Source organism: Macrotis lagotis, chromosome 1, assembly GCF_037893015.1.
Source record: "Macrotis lagotis isolate mMagLag1 chromosome 1, bilby.v1.9.chrom.fasta, whole genome shotgun sequence".
Lineage (NCBI taxonomy): Eukaryota > Metazoa > Chordata > Mammalia > Peramelemorphia > Peramelidae > Macrotis > Macrotis lagotis.
The window spans coordinates 430,630,040-430,657,749 of record NC_133658.1 but is presented as its reverse complement, the minus strand read 5'-3'; the positions used below and the strand labels follow the sequence as shown (position 1 = coordinate 430,657,749).

At 41.8% G+C, this 27,710-nt stretch overlaps 1 long non-coding RNA gene across 9 annotated transcripts; it reads left to right on the top strand.

Annotated features, from left to right (window-relative positions):
- The first annotated feature begins 294 nt into the window (after positions 1-294).
- On the top strand, positions 295-27,484 carry LOC141506402 (uncharacterized). Of its 9 annotated transcripts, none has more exons than XR_012473862.1 (4): positions 295-697; positions 7,303-7,447; positions 19,711-19,866; positions 20,091-26,675. It is a non-coding gene; the product is annotated as an uncharacterized LOC141506402 (long non-coding RNA). The 9 variants fall into 9 exon arrangements; XR_012473868.1 differs by lacking the exon at positions 295-697 and adding an exon at positions 26,940-27,484 and having other exon boundaries at positions 5,657-7,447; positions 20,091-26,631; XR_012473866.1 differs by lacking the exon at positions 295-697 and adding an exon at positions 26,940-27,484 and having other exon boundaries at positions 5,657-7,447; positions 20,091-26,643.
- The last annotated feature ends 226 nt before the right edge of the window (positions 27,485-27,710 follow it).

Here is a 27,710-nt window from a genome sequence, read left to right as displayed (position 1 = left end):
CAGTGCTAGCTATTATTAGAATTCTGATGACTTTTCTTCCTTTCCCTAGCAAATTGTCACTTTTAATAAAGATAGGCAGTTTGTTAAAATTAACTAACATATTAACCAAGTCTGACAGGGCTTCAGCTCCCATAGTCCACCTCTACCATAAAAGGAGAAAATCATTATTTGCTCAAGAGTGAAAATGAGTCACAAAGACATGCTTTGTGATAATCAGGAGATGGGGGTCTCCTCTCCAATAAAACAGTGGGAGTTGGCTGTGGGGGGTTAGTAGGAAGCACCATCTCCACCAGCCTATCATGCTAGATGGCTGAACTGCTTGTCTTTTATTTGGGAAATATTTTATGATTGAATCTTTCCTTGTATTCCTTTTATCATCTGTTCCTCTCTCTCTCTCTCTCTCTCTCTCTCTCTCTCTCTCTCTCTCTCTCTCTCTCTCTCTCTCTCACCTTTTCTGCATATCTGTCTCCCTTATGTATCTCTTTCTCCCTCTACCTCTCTGGTTCCTTCTCTCACCTCTCTGTCTCTGTATTTGTGTCTGTCTGTCTGTTCATCTGATAAGGTTAATTTTCCATGTCTAGACATTTTGCAATCCAGAATACTGAGGAAGCTGATTACTGGAGAACTTGAAGAATGACTGAGCCACTACAGGATTAAAGAACAAATTTCTGGAATCCTTCCCCTACCAAAACAAAATGTAGGTTATTTGTAGAGAAGTTGGGGTGAAAAGCTGACCCTGTAAACTTTTGTTGTTGATTCCCAAAGAAAGGTTGTAGAATGTATAGAAAGGAAGAGATGATTTAAGAGATGACTGGTGACCATTTAGAAAAGGAAGTCTATTGAATTCCATTTTTACCAAGAAAAGGTCATTCTAGACTTAACTTAATTTCCTAGACTGGTCACTTTATCCAGGTTTTAGAACAACATTTGACAAAGTCTCTCCCACTGTGGAGGATATGGGCTAGATGACAAGCGTTAGACAGATTCAGAATTGGTTGGATTGTAGGACCCTAAATTCATATATGGAAGGAGGTCTTTAGTTGAGTGTCCCAGGTTTTTTTTTTTAAATTTATTTAAGGCAATGGGGTTTGTGTGACCTACCTAAGGTCACAAAGCTAAGTAATTAAGTTTCTGAGGGCAGGTTTGAACTCAGGTCCTCCTGACTCCAGGGCCAGTACCCTATGCACTGCACCACCTAGCTGCCTGGTGGAGTGTCCCAGGGCTCTGTGATTGTTCTCCTTTTTGTTTAGCATTATTATCAATCAGATCCAAGATACTTCATCAGGGGATAGCTAAACCACTGAATGAAAGACTCACATCTCCCTAGGTGAAAGGTTGACAGAGACAGTTGTCTGGACACCAAGAGGTTAGATAAACTATAACACTTATCATTTGTTTTGATTTAAGGAGGGGATTCACCAGAAACTCTCCCTGTTAATGACTTAAGTTCAGGGGGGTAAAGTAAAATGTTTTTTTTTCTTTTTAAATAACCTGACAAATATGAAGGGGGGAGGGAGGCAACAGTTTATTTGAGGAAAGCCTGGGTGTTCCAGGGACCAGCAAGCTTGTGGGATAAGGCAACAACCAAAGCAAAAGGAGTCTTTGAGCAACCTGGCCCCAGGTAGGAGGAAGTCCATGAAGGACAGCCCTGGGGGAAAACTTGCCTGGAAAGAGGCTGGGGGTCTGATGGGAGGGTTCCCCTTGTCAGACGGGAGGGTTCCCCTTGTCAGACAAATGGGGATACAGAGACCTAAAGGGAAAGAGTGACTTATCCATGGCATCAGAACAGCCAGCACTGAGGGAGATGATTTGAACACAGGAACTTTGACAATTCCAGGGCCGGCCCTGACAGTCTCCCTCCCTCCCACTTTTCTCCTTCTTCCCACCCTCTTGCTCCTTTCTTCTCTCCCTCATACCTTTCACTCCTACCTACCATCCTTCCTTCCTTCCTTCCTTCCTTCCTTCCTTCCTTCCTTCCTTCCTTCCTTCCTCATTCACTTCCACTGTTTCACCTTCTCTCCTCTTCCTCTGTTCCTCCCGCCCACCTTCCTTTTCTCCCTTCTTCCTTCCCTATTGTCCTTGTTCTCTCACTTCCTTTATATCTTTCTGGGGTAATTTGAGTAGATTGTATGATGCAGGGGTCATTGGAGCTGAATTATGAAGGATTGGGAGGATTTCAGAAGGTGAACATTACCTGGAATGGGCCATCATGGGCAGAGAGACCCTCTCTGGTGATTACATGATATGAAATTGCTGTGCCCTTCATTTTACTATGAAAGCTCTTTGAAGGTAAAAACACACTCATCACATTGGGCAAAAAATCACTTTTCAGAATCTTCCTCCCCCTCCTCCTCATCCTCCTTGTCCTCCTGCTCCTCCTCTATACCCTACATGGTAATAAAACCAACCACCACCATCTCGATTTTTTAGATTTAATATTTATTTATTCTCATTTTGTACAAATAATGTTTTTTTATACATTAATAAAATATTTTTGTTTCAGAGTAAACAAAATAGCCCCTCCCCCCAAAATGTAGACTAGCTTGAGTGATAAAGTAAAGGAGAAAGAAAAAAATTGAAATTAAAATTAAAAAAATAATAGTAATAATTGTAGGTATGGCCAAGTGGCACAGTAGGCGGAGCACCAGCCTTGGAGCCAGGAGCACCCGAGCCAAAATCTGGCCCTGTACACCCAACAATCACCCAGATGTGTGACATGCAAACCACCCCAGCCCCACTGCCCTGCAAAAACCAAAAAGAAAAAAGAAAAAAAAGATGCAAAATAAAAAAAAAATAATAGTAGGGTGGCTGGGTGGTGGACAGAGCACTAGTCCTTGAGCCAGGAGCACCCAGGTCCAAATCTGGTCTCAGACACCCAACAATCACCCCGATATGTGGCCCCAGGCAGGCCACCCAGCCCCATTTGCCCTGCACCCCCCAAAAATAATAATAATAAAAAATGTGCTTCAGTCTGTGTTCCAACACCACCAACTCTGTCAAGGGTGGATCACAATTTTTTTTAGGTTTTTTTTTTTTTTGGCAAGGCAAGCGGGGTTAAGGCCAATTACTAAGTGTCTCAGACCGGATTTGAATGCAGGTACTTCTGGCTTCAGGGCCGGTGCTTTATCCACTATGCCACTTAGCCACCCCGAAAACATTTTTTTATGATAAGTCCATCACAAAATTTACTTCCATATTTTTCCACCATTGCCATTGCTGATTGTAACTCCCTCCTTTCATATTTCTCCACTACCATGTACTCTACTTTCTCTCTCCTTTCACTCTGACTCTGCTGTAGGGTAGCTGAATGGCACAGCAGACAAATCCCTGGCCCTGGGGCCAAGAAGCCCCAAGCCCCCATACCACCCCCTAGGCCCAGCATCCAGCTGGCCCTATGGTCCCAGACAGGCCATCCAATCCCAGTCCCTTGCACGAAGTAAAAAAGAAAATGTGTTATATCTGACCACTCTCCCCCCATGGTCCATCCTCTCCTCCATCACTCACATCACCCCCCTTCCCCCATCCCCCCCTCCTTCTTACTCCAGATGCCTATACTCCATTGAGTATATATGCTATTTCTTCTCCTAGCCACCTCTGATGAGAGTGAAGATTCCCTCATTCCCCCTTGCCTTCCTCCCCTTCCATAACATTGCAATAGCTCATTGTAATAAAGAAAAATCTTATTATTTGAAATATCTTGGCCTATTCCCCCTCTCCTTTTTCTTTCTCCCATTACATTTCCCTTTTTTCTATTGACTCCATTTTTACACCATATTTTATCTTCAAATTCAGCTTTCTCCTGTGCTTCAACTATAAAAACTCCTTCTACCTTCTCTCTTAAATGAGAAGGTTCATATGAGTATTATCAGTGTCATTTTTCTATACAGGAATATATGCAGTTCATCATCATTAAGTCCCTCATATTTTCCTCTTCTCCTCCAATCTCTATGCTTCACCTGAGTCCTGTATTTGAAGATCAAACCTTCTCTTCATCTCTGGCCATTCCAACAGGAACATTTGAAATTCCCCTGGTTCATTGGAAGTCCATCTTTTTCCCTGGAAGAGGACATTCAGCCTTGCTGGGTAGTTGATTCTCGGTTGCATTCTAAGCTCTTTTGCCTTCCGGTATATTATATTCCAAGCCCTATGAGCCCTTAATGTACTTGCTGCTAAGTCCTGTGTGATCCTTACTACAGCTCCATGATATTTGAATTGTGTCCTTCTGGCTGCTTGTAATATTTTCTCTTTTACTTGGGAGTTCTGAAACTTGGCTATAATATTCCTGGGTTTTTTTCTGGTGGGGGGGTCTCTTTCTCAGGGAGATCACGGGATTCTCTCCATTTCTATTTTGCCCTCTGCTTCTAGGATATCAGGGCAATTTTCCTGTAGTAATTCTTTGAAAATGATGTCAAGGCTCTTTTCCTGGTCATGACTTTAAGGTATTCCAATAATTTTAAAATTATCTTTCCTAAATCTGTTTTCCATATCAGTTGTTTTCTCAATGAGATGTTTCACATTTTCTTCTAATTTTTCATTCTTTTGGTTTTGAAGTATTGAGTCCTGATTTCTCGTAAATTCAGCAATCTCCCTGAGTTCTATTCTTTGTCTGAAGGATTTGTTATCCTCAGAGAGCTTTCTCATCTCTTTTTCCATCTTGCCAATTCTGCTTTTTAAAGCATTCTTCCCCTCAATAACTTTTTGAACTGTTTTATCTATTTGACCTAAGCTGGTTTTTAGCATGCCATTTTCTTTAGCATTTTTTGAATTTCCTTGACTAAGCTGCTGAATTCATTTTAATGATTTTTCTGCATCTTATTCATTTCTTTTCCCAGTTTTCCCTCTATCTCCCTCATTTGGTTTTCAGAGTATTTTTGAGCTCTGTCACAGCCTGAGCCCCCATTTCTGTTTTTCTTGGAGTCTTTAGATGCAGGAGCTTGTGTTTCCTCATCTTCAGACTGAGTATTTTAATCCTTTTTGTTCTCACAGGCAAAGTATTTCACTATGCTGTTTCTCTTTTTTCTCTGCTTGCTCATTTTCCCAGCCTGAGCCTGTTTTGGGGGTGCTTCCTGAGCTTTTGGGACACTCCCACAAGGATCTCAGTGTATGAGGCTCTGTCCTCCCTCCTGGTCTGTGAATGACCATAAGCGCCCCACCTCTGTCATGGGGCTGAGGTGGGAGGGGCCCCTGCTGTTCTATGGAGCACCCTAGACTGCAATCAGGATCTGAATGTGGTCAGAACCCCAGTGTCCTGTTCCAGGGACAGAGGACAGAGCTCAGCAGTCTCTTGTTGATCCCTCCCTCGGTACAGCTCATGCCCTGGGGACTCCTGCTTACTGGCTCAGCCTGCTTCTGGTTCCTGGATCTGGGCTGCTGCTTGCTGTGTGCCCTGAGGGTTGGGCTTCACGTGCTTGCACTGGAAGAGGTCCCCCACTGTTCCCCCAAGTTTTTCCTGGTTCTCCCTGGGGCATAGGTCAGGAAACACCCCCACTGCTGTGAACCTCGGCTCACAGTGCCCTGGGGCTACCTCCAAAAGGCTGAAGTTCTTTTGCTCTGGGGGGGCCACTCCTCAGGCAGGCCACCACTCCAAAACCGGGGAGCAGAGCCTTTCTGCTCTTTTCCAGGTTACCTTGAGTTAGGAGAACTGCTTCAGTGGGTCCCTCTGTGGGTCCTGTCTCTCGAAAATTTAGTTAGTCCTTAGTTTATAAGTTTTATGAGAGAGCACCTAAGAGGAGATCTGCTCTTGTTACCATCTTGACTCTGCCCCCCCTACCATCTCGATTTTGAGACTGATGACAGAGAACAAGATTCACCAGGTCTTCTAAAGAGGCAAGATTGTTTTTGACAGTCTGAATCATTCAGGATTAGGGGTAGGTACACTTTCCTTGAAATCATCATCCACCCATCCATCTATCCATCGATTCAACAACATAGAGATTCTGTCATTGTGCAAGTTGTTAGGGAGGCATTTAACTCAAACTGAGGACTAAGACAGCTTTTGCACCTCAAACTTGGCCCTAGAATCAGATAGATCAGAACTGAAATCTGACATTACGCATTTGTGGTCATATGACTCTGGGCAAGTCACTGACATTCTGTTCTCCACATTTTGCTCATTGTTAAAATATATCTCACAGAACCAAAATGGGAAAATGTTCGTTAAGTAACAACAGAGTGAGTTAGTCAGACAAAACCAAAAGTAAAAGAAAGGTTCCAACAAGATTCTAAGTTCAGGGCAATGAAAGACGAAATCTTTCCTGGGGAATCAAAGTAGATTACAAGATGTAGGGGTCATTTGAGCTAAATTCTGAAGGATAGGCAAGATTTGAACAGGTGAACATTATGTGGAATGGGGAATCCTGGACAGAGGGACCCTCTCTGGAGATTACATGATATGGAATTACTGTGCCCTTCATTTTACTATGAAAGTTCTTTGAGAGTATAGATTCATTAGGGCCCTGATATTCAATACTCGTTTATGTGCCCTCTAAGGTTTAGGTGGATAGCAAGGTGGAGGATTATAGGACACTGTTCTGTTGAACTGTCACAGCTGTTCTGGCAGTGACCCTAGTTGTTTACAGCTAGACTTGGAGCTTCACAACAATTTCTGGGTGTGAAAATCTCATTGAGGAAGAACCTGGCTTAATCTTCCCCTTCTTCACTGCCCTCCTTCCTTTCTGCTTTGTTTACTACACAACAGTGGAAACATTTCCTGAGGTGATCCAGTTTGACTTGAAGCACTGAGAGGACAATGTGATGACAGGAAAGCTTTTTATGAAGAAAGTGTTGCTGTCTGTGATGGATCCATAGTTTATTCCTGTGTGGCTCCAGAGTGAGAAAACTGAGGTGACTGTATAGTCACTAGGCTTCCTCTTCCTGATCCTCTTCTCTCTTCTTTCTTCTGTCTTCTCTTCCTCCTTCACTGTCCTTTTCTTCCTTCTCTGTCCTCTTTCTCCTTCCCTTTCACTTATCTCCCCTGTCCTTTTTCTTCCTATCCTGTCACCTTCTTTTCTCCTCTTTTTCCTTCTCTTTCCCTTTGTCCTTCTATTACTTTTCCTCCTGCTGAGGTGTTCCTGCTTTAACTGCTGCCTGTCCTTGTATTCCTTCCAGACTTTATTCTGGTCTTAGGCAGTGGACATGTTCCTGCTGTAACTGCTCTCTGTCCTTCTATTCCTTTCAGACTTTATTTTGGTCTTGCCAGATGGAAGAGGATGCCTACTTTTTTTTCTCTTTCTTTCTTTCTTTCTTTCTTTCTTTCTTTCTTTCTTTCTTTCTTTCTTTCTTTCTTTCTTTCTTTTGTGAAAGGTCAATCTGGCTGTGATGAAATCCATTTCTCACAAGCTCAGTCTCCTGTTGCCCTTCGCGGACCTGTGTGAACAGGTGTATGACAAACATCACCCTGATCCTGGGATGGTACCAGAACAACGGGGAGGCCCTCTTCATCATGAAGGTGAGTGACTGGGCCCCATCTTCCCGTGGGGGGAGGATGATGTGTCTCCATTGTCTTGTGGCCAAGATCCTCCATGATGTACAGAAGTTCTTAGGTGCCTGGGGCTTCCACTGAATATTCCATAGATATTTCATTAGATAGTTGTCAGGTGTCTCTTCGAGGTGCAAGAATTTGAGTAGTTTTTCTTTTTTCTTTTGATTTTTGCAAGGCATTTGGTTTAGGTGACTTGCCCAAGCTCCCAAAGCTAGGTAATTATTAAATGTCTCAGGGTGGAATTGAACTCAAATCCTCCTCACTCTATCCACTGTGCCATCTTTCTGCTGCTGGAATAGTTTTTTTAGGTTTTTGCAAGGCAAATGGGGTTAAGTGGCTTGCCCAAGGCCACACAGCTAGGTAATTATTAAATGTCTGAGACCAGATTTGAACCGAGGTACTCCTGCCTCCAAGGCTGATGCTTTATCCACTACACTACCTAGCTGCCCCCCCCCCCCAGAATAGTTTTCTAACAGAAGGAGATGAGGGACCTAGAGTCAAGGAAATCTGGATTAAGTCTTGGTCACTCCCATCTACTAGCAGTCATGTGATGCTCTGTAAAATGTACAGCTTTCTCTGCTTTATCGGCTGAGGACCGAAAGAAAAATGAAATAATCCTTGCCCTTAGGGAGCTTCCATTCCCTGTGAGGTAGCCTAATGGGAGATGAGCTTGTGATCTGAACATAAATTACTCAAATACAAGATAATAATTTTTTTTGTTGAGTCAGTCGGAGTTAAGTGACTTTCCCCCAAGGTCACACAACTACTGAGTGTCTATGGTTGAATTTGGACTCAGGTCCTGCTGATTCCCAGACTGATCATCTATCCTCTTTGCCACACAGCTGATTCTGTATTTGAGAAGTATATAACACAAAAGAACATAGATAATGTTAATATATTATGTTCTAAGTCACTATGAACAACTCAGAAGGATTCACGCATGTGATTATACTTTGCTGGCCATCTTTCTAAACATTTGGGTATCTTAATACCTCGAGTATATTTCTTATTAGTCTGACTCTACTTTCTAAACCAGTTTTGAAATTCTTCCTCTAATCACAAGGGTGAACTTCTCATTTATTCCAGATTATAATGATCTCACTCTGCTGTCTAAACCAGTTTTGAAATTCTGTCTTCATTCACAAGGATGAACTTCTCATCTCCACAAGGTTATGAGGTTCTAGTTTTTTATCCAAAACAGTCTGCATAAATATTCTATTTGTAAGTTAACCCTGTCAAAGCTTCTATACCTATACCCCAAAATTCTACCTCACGAGCTTCAACAATTCCCAACTTTCTGCTATTCCTGAAGATGCTTTTTACAACTTTTTTTGGTCCTATCTAGAGTCTCAAAAAGGATTCCTATTTTGCCTTTGATTACCCTCTGAACTTTTCTTCCTACCTCTCCCAGAAGACAAGTTCTTTTCATTTCTATGGTCCAATCTCATGGTAATCATATCTTTCCTTATTCTGTTCCTCCCTCTTCCCCTAGGTTCCTGGTTTGTTTTCATTTCTCTTTCATGGCATTCATTCTTTCATTAGTACCATGCTTCTGTTACAAACTGGGTCATCAAGGTGATATTGACAACTGCTCACAACAGACCCTAGATGAAAACTTAGTCGTTCCTTGGTTGAAAATCAATTTGACTTATTTTATATTGGAATTGTAGATCAAAGATCCTGGATGTATTAGAGTTTCTCTTTGGGAAAATCTGAATTGCTTGCTTGACCTACTATTTGATTTTGTTTAATAAATTCAGGCAATATTTTCTAGAGGAATAAGTGCGGAACATAGGTCTCATTTTGTGGATTTACAGTGCATCCCCCAAATTTCTACCATTCTCCTTCTGGATGAGAAATCTTGCACGATTTAGGTAGGTATTTTAAAATCCATGGTGTCTTTCAACTTGGCTAAGTGGAATCTGACCTCTCTCAGACTGAATTTGCATTTGATGACAATATATGGACAGTTCAACATTACCATGCATTGCAGTTGGGTGTCCTTTCATTCATAGCTTCTTGAATCCTCTCTTCATTGTTCTGATCCATAATTCTGGTGGATGAATTCCATTCCTCAGTGACTCCAACATGTTATTGAACTGCTCCACCCATTGATCTAAGCCTATATTCCTCTGACATTGTTTTTCTTCCTCCCTTACTGATTCCATCTGTGTAGATGCTCACATCTTCTCTTCATTAAGAAAAATCTATTTACATGACAGATTCTTGACAGTTTCTGGAAAACGTCTCCTTTTTGTAATCGTGATTCAGGCTATTTGTTTAAGGTTTCTTTCTGCTGTCTTTCTTTCTTTTACCCTATGAGATTTCTTTTTCATAGTCCAAGGAGGTTCCATTCTAATGGTAGAAGGTAACAAGATATGCCATCAGGACAGAAGGTGACCCTCACAGTGTTCATGAAGAGAACTGCTTTTTGAAAGAAAGTGAGGGACTCCTGAGAGACTGTGTCAAAAGGGAGAAGAAGTGGAGGAGGAGGTAGAGTAAGTGGAAGGGAAGAGGAGGAGGAGGAGGAGCAGGAAGAAAAGGAGGTGGAGGAGGAGGTGGAGGCTGAACAGTGGTGTTTGGGGAAAAGGGATGAGAGTGTATGGCAGAGAGAAAGGAAGGAAATTGGGAAAGGAGAAGAGGAAGGGGAAGACAAAGTGCTGAAAGAGTAAGAGTGGAGGAGCCAAGATGCTGACAGGAGAGGACCTCCTCTCAGTTGCTCTGGAGCAAAACTTATAAACTAAGGACTGGAACTACATTTTTGAGAGACAGAAGCCACAGACGGATTCAGTGAGGCAATTCTCCAACCCAAGGTAACCTGGGAAAGAGCGGAAAGACTCTGCTCCACAGGATCGGAGGGGTTGCCCGCCAGAGCAAAGGAACTTCACCCTCCCAGAGGCAGCCCCAGGGCACTGGGAGCCTCAGCTCACAGCAGCAGGGGCAGTGTCCTGACCTATACCATGGGGAGCACCAGGCAAAACTTGGGGAAACAGCGGGGGACCTCTGCCACAGCAAGCTGGTGAAGCCCAGCCCTCAGGGCACACAGCAAGAAGTGTGGCCAAGGCAGCCCAGATCCTGGAAACAGAAGCAGGTGGAGCTGGTAAGCAGGAGCCCCCAGGGCATGATCCCCCAGGGCATGAGCCCATTGAGTCCAGGGAGGGGAGTGAAAAGAGACTGCAGAGCTCTGTCCTCTGCCCCTGAAACAGGGCTCTTTGGTTCTGACCATGTTTAGATCCTGATCATAGTCTAGTCCCCCCATAGAACAGCAAGGCCTCCCCCCAACCTCAGCCCTGTGGCAGAGGGGGATGCCTATGGTCATTCATAGACCAGGAGGAGGACAGAGCCTCACACACTGAGATTCTTGTGGGGTTTCACAAAAGATCAGGAAGCACCCTGAAACCAGGCTCAGGCTGGGGAAATGAGTAATAGAGAAAAAAGAGGAACATCATTGAGAGATACTTTGCCTGTGACCCCAAGAAGGATCAAAATACTCAATCTGAAAATGAGGAGGTATAAGCTCCTGAATCTAAAGACTACAAGAAAATCAGAAATTGGGCTCAGGCTATGACAGAGCTCAAAAAAGACTTTGGAAATCAAGTGAGGAAGATAGAAGAAAAATTGGGGAAAGAAATGAGAGAGAAGCAGGAAAAATATGAAAATGAAGTCATCAGTTTAGTCAAGGAGATCCAAAAAAATGCTTAAGAAAATAACATGTTAAAAACCAGCCTAGGTCAAATGGATAAAACAGTTCAAAAAGTTATTGAGGAGAAGAATGCTTTAAAAAGCAGAATTGGCCAGATGGAAAAGGAGATAAGAAATCTCTCTAAGGAAAACAAATCCTTCAGACAAAGAATAGAACTCAGGGAGATTGCTGATTTTACTAGAAATCAGGACTCAATACTTCAAAACCAAAAGAATGAAAAATTAGAAGAAAATGCGAAACATCTTATTGAAAAAACAACTGATATGGAAAACAGATTTAGGAAAGATAATTAAAATATTATTGGAATACCTGAAAGTCATGACCAGGAAAAGAGCCTTGACATCATTTTCAAAGCATTATTACAGGAAAATTGCCCTGATATCCTAGAAGCAGAGGGTAAAATAGAAATGGAGAGAATCCACTGATCTCACCAAGAAAGAGATCCAAGAACCCCCCCCCCCCCCCCAGGAATATTATAGCCAAGTTTCAGGACTCTCAAGTAAAAGGAATTGGAATATAAGGAAAAAGAGCTTAGAATGAGACTGAGAATCAGCTGCCCAGCAAAACTGAATGTCCTCTTCCAGGGAAAAAGATGGACTTCCAATGAACCAGGGGAATTTCAAATGTTCCTATTGGAATGGCTGGAGCTGAACAGAAGGTTTGATCTTCAAATATAGGACTCATGCAAAGTGGAAAATATGAGGGAATTAATGATGATAAGATACATGTATTCCTGTATAGAAAAATGATACTGATAATACTCATATGAAACTTCTCACTTAAGAGAACAGGTAGAAGGAACCTTTATAGATGAAGCACAGGGGAAAACTGAATATGAAGATATATTGTGGAATGAAAATGGAGTCAATAGATAAAAGTGAAATGTAATGGGAGAAAGAAAAAGGAGAGGAAGAACAGGCTAAGATATTTCATACAATAAGATTTTTCTTTATTACAATGAGCTATTGCAATGATATGGAAGGGGAGAAGGCAAGGGGGAATGAGGGAATCTTTACCTTCATCAGAGGTAGCTAGGAGAGGAAACTGCATATATACTCAATGGGGTATAGACATTTGTAGTAAGAAGGAGAGAAGGGGGACAGGGGGGAGGGGGATATGTGAGTGATGGAGGAGAGGATGGACCATGGGGGAAGAGTGGTCAGATATAAGACATTTTCTATATTACTTCTTGAAGGGGCTGGGATTGGATGACCTGTCCTGGACCATAGCGCCTGGTGGATCCTGGGTAAGGGGTGGTATGTGGGTTCGGGGCCTCTTGGCCCCAGGGCTAGGGATCTGTCTGCTGTGCCACTCAACTACCATACAGCAGAGACAGAGTGAAAGGAGAGAGAAAATATAGTTCACAGTAGTAGAGAAGTATGAATGGAAGGAGTTGCCATCAGCAATGGCAATGGTGGAAAAATTTGGAAGTAACTTTTTTGAAGGACTTATCCTAAAGAATGTTATCCACCCACAATAGAGCTGGTGGTGTTGGAACACAGACTGAAGCACATTTTTATTATTATTTCATGGGGTGTGTTGCAAGGCAAATGGACTGGGTGGCTTCCCTGGGGCCACATAGCTAGTTGATTGTTGGGTGTCTGAGGCCGGATTTGGACCCGGGTGCTCCTTGTTCAAGGGCTTCTGTCAGCCACCCAGCCACTCCTAGTATTATTATTATTATTATTATTACTATTTTATTTTATTTTGGGTCTTTTTTTTTTCATTTTTGTAGGGGCAATGGGTTGGGATGGCAAGCATGGGGTCACACAGCTGGGTGATTGTTGGGTGTCTGGGGCTGGATTTGAGCTTGGGTGCTCCTGGCTCAAGGGCCGGTGCTCCATCCACTGTGCCACCTGGCCAAACCTACTAATTATTATTATTATTATTATTAAATTGTAATTTTTTTCTCTCACCTTTACGTTATCACTTCTGCGGGTCTATATTTTCCACATGTATTATGTTTACTCTTAAACAAGAATATTTTAGGAGTGTATAAAAATATTATTCATACAAAATAAGAATTAATTAATTAGTTAGTAAAAAGAGTAAAAGTGAGAGTTAGATGAGGGCGACAATTAGGAGGAGGAGCAGAACAGAGAAGGCTTTGCTTTTACTATGATGTGATAGATTATATCTTTCTCTTTTGCTGATTGATGGTGGCTTACTTAGAGAGATGGCCAATGGCACACTGAGGCTATGGACAGAAATCGCTTTAAACTTCCATTTATGAACTGCAGCACCATTTCAAAACACTTATGCTGATGGACAGATATATGTTTTCCTCACATTTGCCTACATAGCCACTGATAATGGTAAGGCTGTTTCCTCTTACTCCTTGTCCTTTCACCCCTTCCACATGACATCTTTTCCATCTTCCTTTCCCTCTTCTCCTACTCTCTCATGTCTCTCCTTTATCAACTTCTATCTCCTCCAAAGACTCCATCCCTTCCACTTCTTTTTCTCTTTGCTCTCTCACCATCTCCCAACCTTTCCCCTTCTTTGAGTACCCAACCCTCCAAGTGCAGAAGAACCAAAGACTACTCTTGGTAGGGTGTATCTGGACTACTGGGAAGTTTGGAAGGCAGTGGGGACAATTCGCTCATGCTCACATTCCCTACCTCATACTATCACTCTTACAGTTTTGGAATTTATGACCTACATGGGGATCACACTAACCACTGCCATCTTGATTTTGAGACTGATCATGGAGAACAAGATTTGCCAAGTCTTCGGTAGTGGTGAGATTCTTTTTGATAGTCTAAAGCTCCCCAGGGTCATTCAGGGTTAGGGCTAAGAAGTCTAGCTTTGAAATCATCACCCACCCATCAATCCATCACCCCATACATCCATCTGTCCATCCATCCATCCCTCCATCTATGTATCCATCCATTGATTAAACAGCACTGAGATTCTGTCATTGCGCAAGATGCTTGGGAGGCATTTAACTTGAACTGAGGCTGAAGGCAACTTTTGCACCTCAAACCTGGGCCTAGAATCAGGTAGATCGAAATTAAAATCTGACATCAGGCATTTCTGGTAGTATGACTCTGGGCAAGTCACTGACCTTCGTTCTCCCCTCACCAGACCAAAACGACATCATATTGGGTAAGTGATGGCAACAGAGTGAGTGAATCAGACAAAACCCAAAGTAACAGAAAGTTCCCAATAAGATTCTAAGTTCAGGGCAGGGAAAGACAACATCTTTCTTGGGGAATCAGAGTAGATTGCATGATGTAGGGGTCATTGAAGCTGAATTCTGAGGAATAGACAGGGTTTCTACAGGTGAACATTACGTGGAATGGGGCATCCTGGCAGAGGGACCCTCTCTGAAGATTACGTGATATGGAATTACTGTGCCCTTCATTTTACTATGAAAGTTCTTTGAGGGTAAAGATTCGTTAGGGCCCCGATATTAAATACCCATTTATGTGCCCTCTAAGGTTTAGTTGAATAGCAAGGTGGAGGATTATAGGACACTGTTCTGTTGAACTGTCACAGCTGTTCTGGCGGGGACCCTGTTTGTTTACAGCTAGACTTGGAGCTTCAAGGCAATTTCTGAGTGTGAGAATCTTCCCCTTCTTCTTCAATGCCTCCCTTCCCTTTTGCTTTGTTTACTACACAACAGTGGAAACACTTCCTGAGGTGATCCAGTTTGACTTAAAGCACTGAGAGTACAGTGTATGTCCCCTGATGACAGGAGAGCTTTTTATGAAGAAAGTGTTGCTGTGATGGGCCCATAGTTTGATCCTGTGTGGCTCCAGAGTGAGAAAACTGAGGTGACTGTATAGTCACTAGGCCACCTCTTCCTGATCCTCTTTCTCCTTCCCTTTCTCTTATTTCCCCTGTCCTTTCCCTTCCTATCCTATGTCCTTCTTGTCTCCTTCTCTTTTTCCTTCTCTTTTCCTTTGTCCTGCTTTTACTCTTCCTCCTACTGAGGTGATCCTGCTTTAACTGCTGCCTGTCCTTGTATTCCTTCCAGATTTTATCCTGGTCTTGGGCGATAGAAATGTTCCTGCTTTAACTGCTCCCTGTCCTTTTAGTCCTTCCAGACTTTATTTTGGTCTTGGCAGATGGAACAGGATGCCTACTTTCCTTCTTTCTTTCTTTCTTTCTTTCTTTCTTTCTTTCTTTCTTTCTTTCTTTCTTTCTTTCTTTCTTTCTTTCTTTCTTTCTTTCGTGAAAGGTCAATCTGGCTGTGATGAAATCCATTTGTTGCACGGTCAGTCTCCTGTTGCTCTTCCCGGACTTGCATGAACAGGTATATGACAAATGCCACCCTGATCCTGAGATGGTAGCAGAACAATGGGGAGGCCCTCTTTATAATGAAGGTGAGTGACTGGGCCCCATCTTCCTGTGGGGGATGCTGATGTCTCCATTGTCTTGTGACCAAGATCCTCGATGATGTACAGAAGTTCTCAGTCAGGTGCTTGGGGCTTCCACTGAATATTCCTAAGATATTGCATAGATAGTTGTCAGGTGTCTCTTCGAGATGCATGATTTGGAGTGGTTTTGCTTTTTTCTTTTGGTTTTTGCAAGGCATTTGGGTTAAGTGACTTGCTCAAGCTCGCAAAGCTAGGTAATTATTAAATGTCTGCGGCTGGAATTGAACTCAGATCCTCCTGACTCCAGGGCTGGTGCTCTATCCACTGTGCCACCTTTCTGCCCCTGGAATTGTTTTTGTTTTCTAGGTTTTTGGTTAAGTGGCCTGCCCAAGGCCACACAGCTAGGTAATTATTAAACATGTGAGACCGGATTTGAACCCAGGTACTCCTGACTCCAAGGCTGGTGCTTTATCCACTACATCACCTAGCTGCCCCACCTCTTAATAGTTTTTCAACAGAAGGAGATGAGGGAACTAGAGTCATTGAAATCTGGATTAAGTCTTGGTCACTCCCATCTACTAGCAGTCATGTGATGCTCTGTGAAATTTACATCTTTCTCTGTTTTAGTGTCTGAGGACTGAAAGAAAAATTGAAACAATCCTTGCCCTTAGGGAGCTTCCATTTCCCTGGAGAGAGCCTAATGGGAGATGAGCTTGTGATCTGAACATAAATTACTCAAACACAATATAGAAATTTTTTTTTGTTGAGTCAGCCAGAGTTAAGTGACTTTTCCCCAAGGTCACACAACTACTGAGAGTCTAGGGTTGGATTTGGACTCAGGTCCTGCTGACTCCCAGACTGATCATCTATCCTCTTTGCCACACAGCTGATTCTGTATTTGAGAATTATATAGCACAAAAGAACATAGATAATGTTAATATATTATGTTCTAAGTCACTATGAACAACTCAGAAGGATTCACGCATGTGATTATACTTTGCTGGCCATTTTTCTAAACATTTAGGTATCTTAATAACATGTATATTTCTTATTGGTCTGACTCTGCTTTCTAAACCAGTTTTGAAATTCTTTCTCCAGTCACAAGGGTGAACTTCTCATTTATTCCAGATTATAACAATCTCAATCTGCCATCTAAACCAGTTTTGAAATTCTGACTTCATTCACAAGGATGAACTTCTCATCTCCACAAGGTTATCAGGGTCTAGATTTTTTCCCCAAAATTGGCTGCATAAATATTCTAATTTCTACCCTGCCAAGGCTTCTATACCTATACCCCTAAATTCTCCCTCACAAGCTTCAAGAATTCCCAACTTATTGCGATTCCTGAAGAAGCTTTTTACAACTTTTTTTGTCCTTCCTAGAGTCTCAGAAAGGATTCCTATTTTGCCTTTGATTACCCTCTGAACTTTTCTTCCTACCTCTCCCAGAAGACAAGTTCTTTTCATTTCTATGGTCCACTCTCATGGTAATCATATCATTCCTTATTCTGTTCCTCCCCCTTCCCCTAGGTTCCTGGTTTGTTTTCATTTCTCTTTCATGGCATTCATTCATTCATTCATTCATTCATTCATTCATTCATTCATAGCATGTTGCTGTTACAAAGTGGATCATCAAAGTGACATTGAGAACAGCTCACAACAGACCCTAGATGAAAACTCAGTCGTTCCTTGGTTGAAAATCACTTTGACATGTTTTCTATTGGATGAACAAAGACCCTGGATGCATTAGACTTTCTCTTTGGGAAAATATGAATGGCTTGCTTGACCTACTATTTGATTTTGTTTTATAAATTCAGGCGATATTTTCTAGCAGAATAAGTGCAGAACATAGGTCTCATTTTCTGGATTTATAGTGTATCCCCCAAATTTCTACCATTCTCCTACATGAGAAATCTTGCACAATTTAAGTAGGTATTTTAAAATCCATGGTGTCTTTCAATTTGGCCAAGTAGAATTTGACCTCTCTCAGACTGAATTTGCATTTGATGGCAATATATGGACAGTTTGATGTTAATGTGCATTTCATTAATAGCTTCTTGAATCCTCTCCTCATTCTTCTGATTCATAATTCCAACTTTTCCTTGGTTTAAATGAGATTGTCTTGTGTCCTCTGGAGTATGAATTCCATTCCTCAGAGACAACATGTTATTGAGCTGCTCCACCCATTGATCTAAGCTTATATTACTCAGACTGAGTTTTCCACTATTTATCTTTCTTAAGAGAAATTGATTTACATGACAGATTCTTGAATGTTTCTGGAAATGGTCTCCTTTTTGTAATAGTGATTTACGCTATTTGCTTAAGGTTTCTTTCTGCTGTCTTACTTTCTATTATCCTATGAGATTTCTTTTTCATAGTCCAAGGAGGTTCCATTTTAATGGTGGAAGGCAACAGGTAATGCTATCAGGAAAGGAGGTGATCCTCACAGTGTTCATGTAGAGAACTTATTTTTGAAAGAGACTGAGGGACTTCTGAGAGAAGAAAGGGAGAAGAAATGGAGGAAGAAGAAGAGGAGGAGGATGTGGAGGAAGAGGAGGACATGGAGGCTGAACTGTGGTGTTTGGGGAAAAGGGATGATAGTGTATGGCAGAGAGAAAGGAAGGAAAGGAGGAAAGGAGAAGAGGAAGTGGAAAATGAAGTGCTAAAAGATTAAGAGTGAGAGGCAGAAGGGGGCAACAAGGAGGACAAGGAGCAGAACAGAGAAGACCAGGCTTTTCTGTGATGTGGTAGCTTATATCTTTCTCTTTTGCTGATTGATGGTTGTTTACTAAGAGAGACAGAAAATAGCACATTGACACTACGGACAAAAATCACTTTATACTTCCATGTATGACCCGCAGCGCCATTTCAAAACACTGTTCCTGATGGACGGATATATGTTTTCCTCACATTTGCCTATATAGCCAGTGATAATGGTAAGGCTGTTTCCTCTTACCTCTTGTCCTTTCACCCCTTCCACATGCCATCTTTTCCATTTTCTTTTCCCTCTTCTCCTACTCTCTCATGTCTCTCCCTTCCTCTTCTGTTTCTCTTCACTCTCTCAACTTCTCCTGCCTTTTCTCTTTCTTTAAGTACCCAACCCTCCAAGTGCAGAAGACCCGAAGACTGCTTTTGGTAGGATGTGTCTGGAGGACTGGGGACTTTGAAAGGTAGTGGGGACAATTCCCTCATGCTCACTTTCCCTACCTCATACTTTTGCTGTTTCACAGTTTTGTAATTTATGCACTACATGGGGATCACACTAACCATCAGCATCTCGATTTTGAAACTGATCACTGAGAACAAGATTTGCCAAGTCTTCTGTAGTGGTGAGTTTCTTTTTGATAGTTTGAAAGTTCCCCAGGGTCATTCAGGATTAGGGGTAAGATGATTTCAAGGAGAGACTCATCCTTTCCCCCCATCCATCCATCCTTCCATCCATCCACCATCCATGTATCTATCCATCCATCGATTAAACAGCACTGAGATTCTGTCATTGGGCAAGATGCTTGGGAGGCATTTAACTTGAACTGAGGATAAAGGCAGCTTTTGCACCTCAAACCTGGGCCTAGAATCTGGTAGATCAAAACTGAAATCTGACATCAGGCATTTGTGGTACTATGACTCTGGGCAAGTCACTGACCTTTGCTCATTGTTAAAATATACCTCACTGGACCAAAATGAGCTCATATTGGGTAAGTGATGGCAACAGAGTGAGTGAATCAGACAAAACCCCAAGTAACAGAAAGTACCCAATAAGATTCTAAGTTCAGGGCAAAGAAAGACAACATCTTTCTTGGGGAATCGGAGTAGATTGCATGATGTAGGGGTCATTGAAGCTGAATTCTGAAGTTTAAGCTGGATTTCTACAGGTAAATTTTACGTGTAATGGGGCATCCTGGGCAGAGGGACCCTCTCTGGAGATTATGTGATATGGAATTACTGTGCCCTTCATTTTACTATGAAAGTTCTTTGAGAGTATAGATTCATTAGGGCCCCGATATTTAATACCTGTTTATGTGCCCTCTAAGGTTTAGGTGGACAGCAAGGTGAAGGATTATGGGACTGCTGTTCTGGTGGTGACCCTGGTTGTTTACAGCTAGACTTGAAGCTTCACGGCTCTGGAGCTTCACGGCAATTCCCTGGCTTCATCTTCCCCTTCTTCCTCACTGCCCTCCTTCCCTTCTGCTTTGTTTGCTACAGAACAGTGGAAACATTTCCTGAGGTGATCCAGTTTGACTTAAAGCACTGAGAGGACAATGTGTGTTCCCTGATGACAGGAGAGCTTTTTATGAAGAAAGTGTTGCTGTGATGGATCCATAATTTGTTCCTGTGTGGCTCCAGAGTAAGAAGACTGAGGTGACTGCATATTCATTAGGCTGCCTCTTCCTCATCCTCTTTTCTTTCTTCTGTCTTCTCTTCCTCCTTCTCTGTCCTTTTCCTCCTTACCTGTCCTTTCCCTTCCTATTCTGTCACCTTCTTGTCTCCTCTTTTTCCTTCTCTTTCCCTTTGTCCTTCTTTTACTCTTCCTCCTACTGAGGTGTTCCTGTTTTAACTACTGTCTGTCCTTGTATTCCTTCCAGACTTCATCCTGGTCTTGGGTGATGGAAATGGTCCTGCTTTAACTGCTCCCTTTTTGTTGTGAAAGGTCAATCTGGCTGTGATGAAATCCATTTGTCCCATGCTCAGTATCTTGCTGCCCTTCGTGGACCTGCATGAACAGGTATATAACAAACACCACCCTGATCCTGGGACGGTACCAGAACAACGTGGAGGCCCTCTTTATCATGAAGGTGAGTGACTGGGTCCCATCTTCCAGTAGGGAATGCTGATGTCTCCATTGTCTTGTGGCCAAGATCCTTGATGATGTACAGAAGTTCTTAGTCATGTGTTTGGGGCTTCCACTGAATATTCCTAAGATATTGCATAGATACTGCATAGATAGCTGTCAGGAATCTCTTCTAGGTGCAAGAATTGGAGTAGTTTTTCTTTTTTCTTTTGGTTTTTCAAGAAAATTGTGCTAAGTGTTTTGCCCAAGCTCACAAAGCTAGGTAATTATTAAATATCTGAGGCCAGAATTCAACTCAAGTCCTCCTGACGCCAGTACTGATGCTCTATCCACTGTGCCACCTATCTGCCCCTGGAATAGTTTTTCAACAGAATGAGATGAGGGACTCAGAGTCAAGAAAATCCGGATTAAGTCTTATTCACTCCACCTACTAGCAGCTGTGTGATGCTCTGTAAGATTTACAGCTTTCTCTGTTTTAGGGGCTGAGGACTGAAAGAAAAATGAATTTCCCTGGAGGAAGCCTAATGGGAGATGAACTTGTGATCCAAACATAGATTACTCAAATGCAATATAATATATTTTTTTGTTGAGTCAGTCAGAGTTAAGTGACTTTCCCCCAAGGTCACACAACTATTGAATGTCTATGGTAGGATTTGGACTCAGGTCCTGCTGACTCCCAGACTGGTAATCTATCCTCTTTGCTACCCAACTGATCCTTTATTTGAGAAGTATTTAACATTGTAAATTAAAACACAAAAGATCACAGATAATGTTAATATGTGCTTTTCTCATTCACTGTGTCAGTCACTATGAAAATCTTGTAAGGATTCATGTGTAAGATTTTTATTTGATGACCATTGGCCTATTTAGGTATTCTAATACCACAAGTATATTTCTTATAGTTCTGACTCTGCTTTCTAAACCAGTTTTGAAATTTTGTCTCCATTCACAAGGATGAGCTTCTCAGTTATATGACACTATAACTGTCTCATTGTTTTTCTCTCCTATGTTGCATATACATTATATTTGTAAATTTTTATGAATTTACAAACTTGTAAACATTTCCTTACACAGATATTAACTCTGCCACCTTATGCATCTGATTTCTCCCAAACAAGCTTCAATAATTCCCAAGTTTCTGCTTTTCCTGAGGAAGCTTTTCTGAGCTTATTTTGTCCTTTCTGCAACCTCAGAAAGGATTTTTTTTCCTTTGATTACTCTCTGGATTTTTCCTTCTACCTCTTCCAGAATTTTTTTTTTCATTTATAAGGTCCATTTTTATGATATTACCATTATTCCCTATTCTTTCCCAGGGTTACTGGTTTGTTTTTATTTCTCTTTCATGGAATTCTTTCATTCATTCATGACATGCTGCTGTTACAAACTGGTACATCAAGGTGACATTAAGTTAAAATTGCTACCAAGACTATAAATCAAAACTCATTCCAAATCAAAACTCATTTCTTCAAATCAAAACTCATTCCTTCATTTGTTTAAATTCACTTTGATATTAAATTCACTTTGATATTATGAATGTTTTATATTGGGAATTGTCCATTAAAGACCCTGGTTGCATTAGATTTTCTCTTTTGGAAGAACTAAATTCCTTGCTTGAGCTAATTTTTTCTTATAAATTCAGGCTACAGTTTTATTGGAATAAGTTCAGGACATAGACCTGATTGTCTTGATTTATAATGTATCTCCCATTTTTCCTTTCATTCTCCTACTGGGTGAGAAATCTTGCATGATTTGGGTAGGTATTTTCAAATTATTTGTGTGTTGCAACTTGGTCAATTGGAGTCTTACCTCTCTCACATTGAATTAGTTTGTTGATAATATCCTCTCTCACATTGAATTAGTTTGTTGATAATATATGTGGACAGGTCAACCTTAGCTTGCATTTCAGTTGGTGTTCTTTCATTGATGCCTTCTTTTATCCTCTCCTCTTTTTGCAGATTCTTAAATTCCATCTTCTACTTGGTTTGGCTAAATTTGTTTATCTTTTATTCCTCAGTGGGACAAATCATTCCTCAGCAACTCCAACTTGTTATTGAGATCCTCCCCCCCTCCCATTGTTTAAGCCTTCAGTCTTCTGACCTTTTTCTTCCTTCTTTACTGATTCTCCCTTTGTAAATAGTGATTCTCTCTTTGTAGATACTGACATCTTCCACTCTTTCTCTTCATTATGTACTTAAAAACATCTTGAGAGGTTTCTAGATCTTGTCTCATTGTGGTTCAGCCTATTTATTTATGGTTTTCATTCAGGTGTCTTATTTTCTATTATTCTATGATATTTCTTCTTCATGGTCCAACTTGTTTCCATTCTAATGATAGAAGGCAACATGTAATGACATGAGGACAGAAGTTGAATCTCAGATCCCCTACTTTAGAACCAGTATTCCTGAAGAGAAATGGTTTTCATAAGAGTATGTGGGATTCTCTGAGAGACTGTTGGGAAATGGAGAAGGCATATAGGAGGAGGAAGAGTAAACGGAGTTGGACGAGCATGGGGAATATAGTTGGTAAAGGGGGAAGAGTAAGAGAGTTCAAAGGGGGAAGAATAAGGAGAGAGAGTGACTAGGGAAGAGGATTGATTGAAGAGGAAGTGGATGTGAATGAGGAAGAGGGCAAGGCAGAAGGGGCCAGGATAAAGAAGAGCAAAGCACTGACAGCTTTGGTTTAACTGTGGTGGTGGCTTTTTTTCCCTTTTCTTTTGCTGATTGAGGGTTACTTACTGGCCGAGATGGCCCATGCCATCTTTGTGGTTATGTCCTGTTCTTATGTATGAGCAAAACCCTTACCCTGACCAATGAATATATGTTCTCATCACATTTACCAATATGGCCAATGATAATGGTAAGGTTGTTTCCTCTTACCCCTTTTCCTTTGACCCCTGCTACTTCCAATCTTTTCTATCTTCTTTTCCTTTTTCTCCTTCTCTCTTCTCTGTCATGTTTCTCCTTTACCATCTTCTCTCTCCTCCATAGCCTCTCTCCCTTCCCCTTCCATTTGTTTCTCTTCCCTCTCTCACCTTCTCCAGATCTTTTCCCTTTCTTTGACTTTCCAATCCTACAAGAGATCTTTGACTTTCCAATCCTACAAGAGAAAAAGAGTCAAAGACTGCTTTTGGTAGGTCTGGAAGCCTGGGGAATTTGGAACAGTTCTCTCATATTCACTTTCCCTAGCTCATACTGTTTCCCTTTCACAGTATTAGTTTATGCACCACAATGGGATCACACTAACCACTGCCATCTCCATTTTGAGACCAACCAATGGGGATAAGAATTGCCAGGTGCTCTGTGGTGGTGAGTGTCCCTTTGATAGTCTGAAAGTTCCCCAGGGATAGACAGGTTTAGTGGAAGGAACTTTTTTCTTGAATCCTTCATCCATCCCTCCAGCCATTTAGCCATCCACCCAGTCAGATAGCCAGCCAGTCAGTCAATAATATTTAGAATCTGTCATTGTACTAGATACCAGGAGGCCAGGAGGCATGCAACTACAATTGAGGACAAAGACAGTTTTCCCCTTCAAACCTGGGCCTAGACAGGTAGGTCTGAATTAAAATATGACATCATCATTTAATAGTTGTGTGACCCTGGGCAAGGCATTTGAACTTCCATTTGCCAGAGTTTCTTCATCTTTAAAATATATCTCCCAGGGTTGTTGTGGGGACCAAATGAGACAATATTGGTAAAATGATTGGAACACATTTTGCTAATCAGAAAAATCTGTAAGCAACAAAAATTTCCTTACAAGATTTTTAGTTCTTAGTTATCATTAGTTATCTTTAGTTATCATTCTGGAGGAATCAGGGTGAATTTCATGGTCAAGGTGTCAATTGAAGTTGAATTTTGAAGAATGGGTAGGATTCAGCAGGTCAACATAATATAGAGTGGCACATTCTGGGCAGCCAGACCCTTGGTGGTTACCTGATATTTAATTACTATACCCTAGATTTTACTATGAAATCTCTTTGATGGGTAAAGACACCTAGGGCCCTAATATTAAATATTCTAGGATGTGACCTCTAAAACTGAGGTAGATTGGAAGGCTGGGGAATACAGGAATGGCTCTCCTGTGAGTGACATTGGCTGTTCACAGCTAGACTTGGAGCTTCAGAGTAGGTTCTGAGAGTGAAGATCTCATTTGAAAGAGACCCCTGGCTTCACTTTCCTTTCTTTCCTCACTGCCCTCCTTTCTTTCTGCTTTGCTTAACATAACATCTGTGGAAACATTTCCTGGGGAGATCAGTTTTGCTTAAAGCACTGGGAGGACAGTGTGTACCCCATCATGACATGAGAGTATTTTACGAAAAAAGTCTTACTGATGTATCTACATTTTGTTCTGGTGTGGCTCCAGAGAGAAAAGTGTGAGATGCCTGGCAGTCCCTAGTGCTTCCTCTTCCTTTACCTTCTTGCTTTCATTTCCCCTCTTTCACCCTCCTCTTTTTCTCCCTTTTTTCTCCTTCTCTTCTTTCATCATGTCTAAAGACTGATCTGGCTAGAAAGAGGTAAGCTTGTTGTGATTAATCCCATTTGTCCTATGCACAATCTCCTGCTGCCCTTCCAGGAGCTGTGGGAACAGGTGTATGACTACCAACACCCTGATCCTAGTGCAGTACTAAAGCAATGTAGGAGCCCCTTTTTATCATCCAGGTGAGTGACTGGCCTCTGTCCTGCCTGTGGATGCTCACATTTCCCAGGATCACAGTGTCTGTGGCCAAGCTTCTTGATGGGAATTCTTAGGGAGGTACTTGGAATCTCTAATGATCATTCTTTATTATACTGCATAGAAATTATACTGCAGTTAGAAATCTTTTCTAGGTGAATTCATAGGATCAAGAATTGGAATAGTTTTTACAGAGTAGGATGAGGAACACCTAGATTGAAATCTTGCTTAGTTACCTACAAGCTGTGTGATCCTGAATAAGGCTTCAGTATTTCTCTGTTCTAGAAAAATGAAATATGATCCCTGTCCTCAGGGAGCTTCCATTCTTCTTGGGGGGAAGTCTAGTGGGAGGTGAGAGTACGGCACATACTCAGATTAAACAATTACATGGTGGGAAGATGTGACCAGTTTAGAGATTTCAGGCTAAGTCCTCAAGCAGTGTTTGTCTGTTATCTATTTGTATGTGTGTGAGTTGTGTGCATTATATGTGTGAGTCTTTGTATGTGTTTGTGCATGTTTTTATGCCCCCTCCCACTGAACCATAATGCCTCTCTTCAGTAGTTATTTGTCAAGTTCCTTTTGGATGGTGCAGAATGTAAGAACTATACTGGATGGTGCAAAATGTAAGAACTATACTGGGAGTCAGCAGAGGGTACAAATGGGGGGAGGGACGATTTTAAGAGCCTTGAGCTGGATCTTCCAAGGCAAGCTGAGCCAATAGTATCCTCCTGGGGCAACTAGACCAAGCAGAAGCCTAGAGGTGAGTTCTGGAGGATCTGCCTTGCCAGAGCTGAGATCTGTTTGCAACATGTAACCCATGATTTTTGTCCAAGGGCACCAAAATTTAGAAGGTGCTGGCAGCAGATCCTTCTAAAACTTCAAATCTGACTAGTAGAGTTAATATGTTGAATCCAGAATCTATTATTGGGATATCTATTGCTCCTCCTTCCATTTCCCTACTCCAAGCAGTCTTGCAATATCCTGGGTCTTTAAATACAGGGGGATAATATCCCAATTTCTGGAGTACAATGGACGCTATCATGACATCTCAAAGCCTCTCCCTCAGCTGAATTTATCTATAAAAATTGTATCTGAGGGTGGATTCTATTCTCTTTTCACCAGGTTTATTTTTAAAAGTTTTTGCTGTTTACCAAAATGTCTGGATTCTATTCTCTTTGCACCAGGTTTATTTTTAAAAGTTTTTGCTGTTTACCAAAATGTCTATTTATTCAGGAGGAGATCCGCTGCGGGGGAGCTGGGGGAGAGGGGGCCATACCTGTTAGACTCTGATGGGGACCTCAAACCCTAGGCAAGGACCTCAAACCCTAGGCAAGGAGAGCTCTTGGCCCATTTCTGTCTGTCTCTGGAAGAATCTTGAATCAAATACTGGACATGTCAGTTTTAAGAAACACACCATCTTCAAAATGCAGCTCTTACATGTTTTCTGAGTTGCATATGCAGGTAAGGTGGGGGGGCAGAGTAGACCTTGCCCATGTCCCCTTGTGATGTGAAGGACAACAACCTTCCTTCCTTCCTTCCTTCCTTCCTTTCTCTAGGATCAAACTGTGGCCTGGGGAAGAGATCAGAGGGGTCACAGGAAGAACTGTTCTGATCCTTCCCTATTTGATTACCTCTAGTCTGCTGCAGGCTTTGGAGCTGCTTGGGAGGTCATTAATCAGGTCCAGAAGGATGTTGAGCAGGACATCTCTCCCTGGGGTTTTCTTGACCTTGTTAGAGCTGGGTGGGGAGGGCTGTGGGGGAGGGTATTATTGTACAGAGGAGCAGGGGGGCTAGTATCAGACTTAGGGGTGCCCCAAATACTGCAGGCATCCCATCTCCTGCCCTGTACCAACTGCTCATACAAAGCATGGTCTTGTCCTGGGACCCTGATGTAGTCATTGACCCAGACCCCATACTGGCAGTGGTTTGTGGGAGGCACCAGAGAGAGGGTATTCATGCCTTTCCTCCTTTCCAGGGAGGGGGCTCAGCAGGACAGCAATGCAAAAAGACTTCACCTGATCTTCTCTGAAACCCATCCACCCTCTTTCCCATAAAGAGGGAAAAACTCCCATGTGAGACTCCAATATGCTCCAGTTTGTGAGAAAAATCAACATGATGATGAGCTCAACATGTTGCCGGAATCCCGGAGGATTCCTGTTACCATTTAAGATTTGGCAGTTCTAAAAATTCAAGAATTCACATTTTAGCCCTGAAGTTGAAAGTTCAGTATTTATTTTCACATTAGTATTTATTTTCACAAGTCTGAAAAGTTTACCTTTTCCCCTCCTAGAGGAACAGCAAGCACCTTGAGGACAGGGGTGAATTACAAAAGGTTAGTTGAGGTTTGTGAGAGAGAGACATCTGGGATAGCTGAGTGGGCTGAGACTTAAGTGAGTCTACATGCTGCAAGGGAAGTGCAGACCAGATTTCATAGTCTAGCCCAGGGCTGTCCAAAATACGACCCATGGGTCACATGGAAACCACAATGCAATTTTATGTGACCCATCTGTGGGTTTTAATTTTCACAAACTAAAAAATAAAATAATTTGCTTATTTGCTTGGAATGCATATTAGATTTTTTTTATTTCATCACTAACTAAAAAATAAAATAATTTCATTATTTGCTTGGAATGCATATTAGATTTTTTATTTGATCACTAATAATATCATTGATGTTCATTTTCTTTGGCATTTTTAAGTAGTATTGTGGAGGGAATATATATAGAATTTTTCAATTGATCTGAGG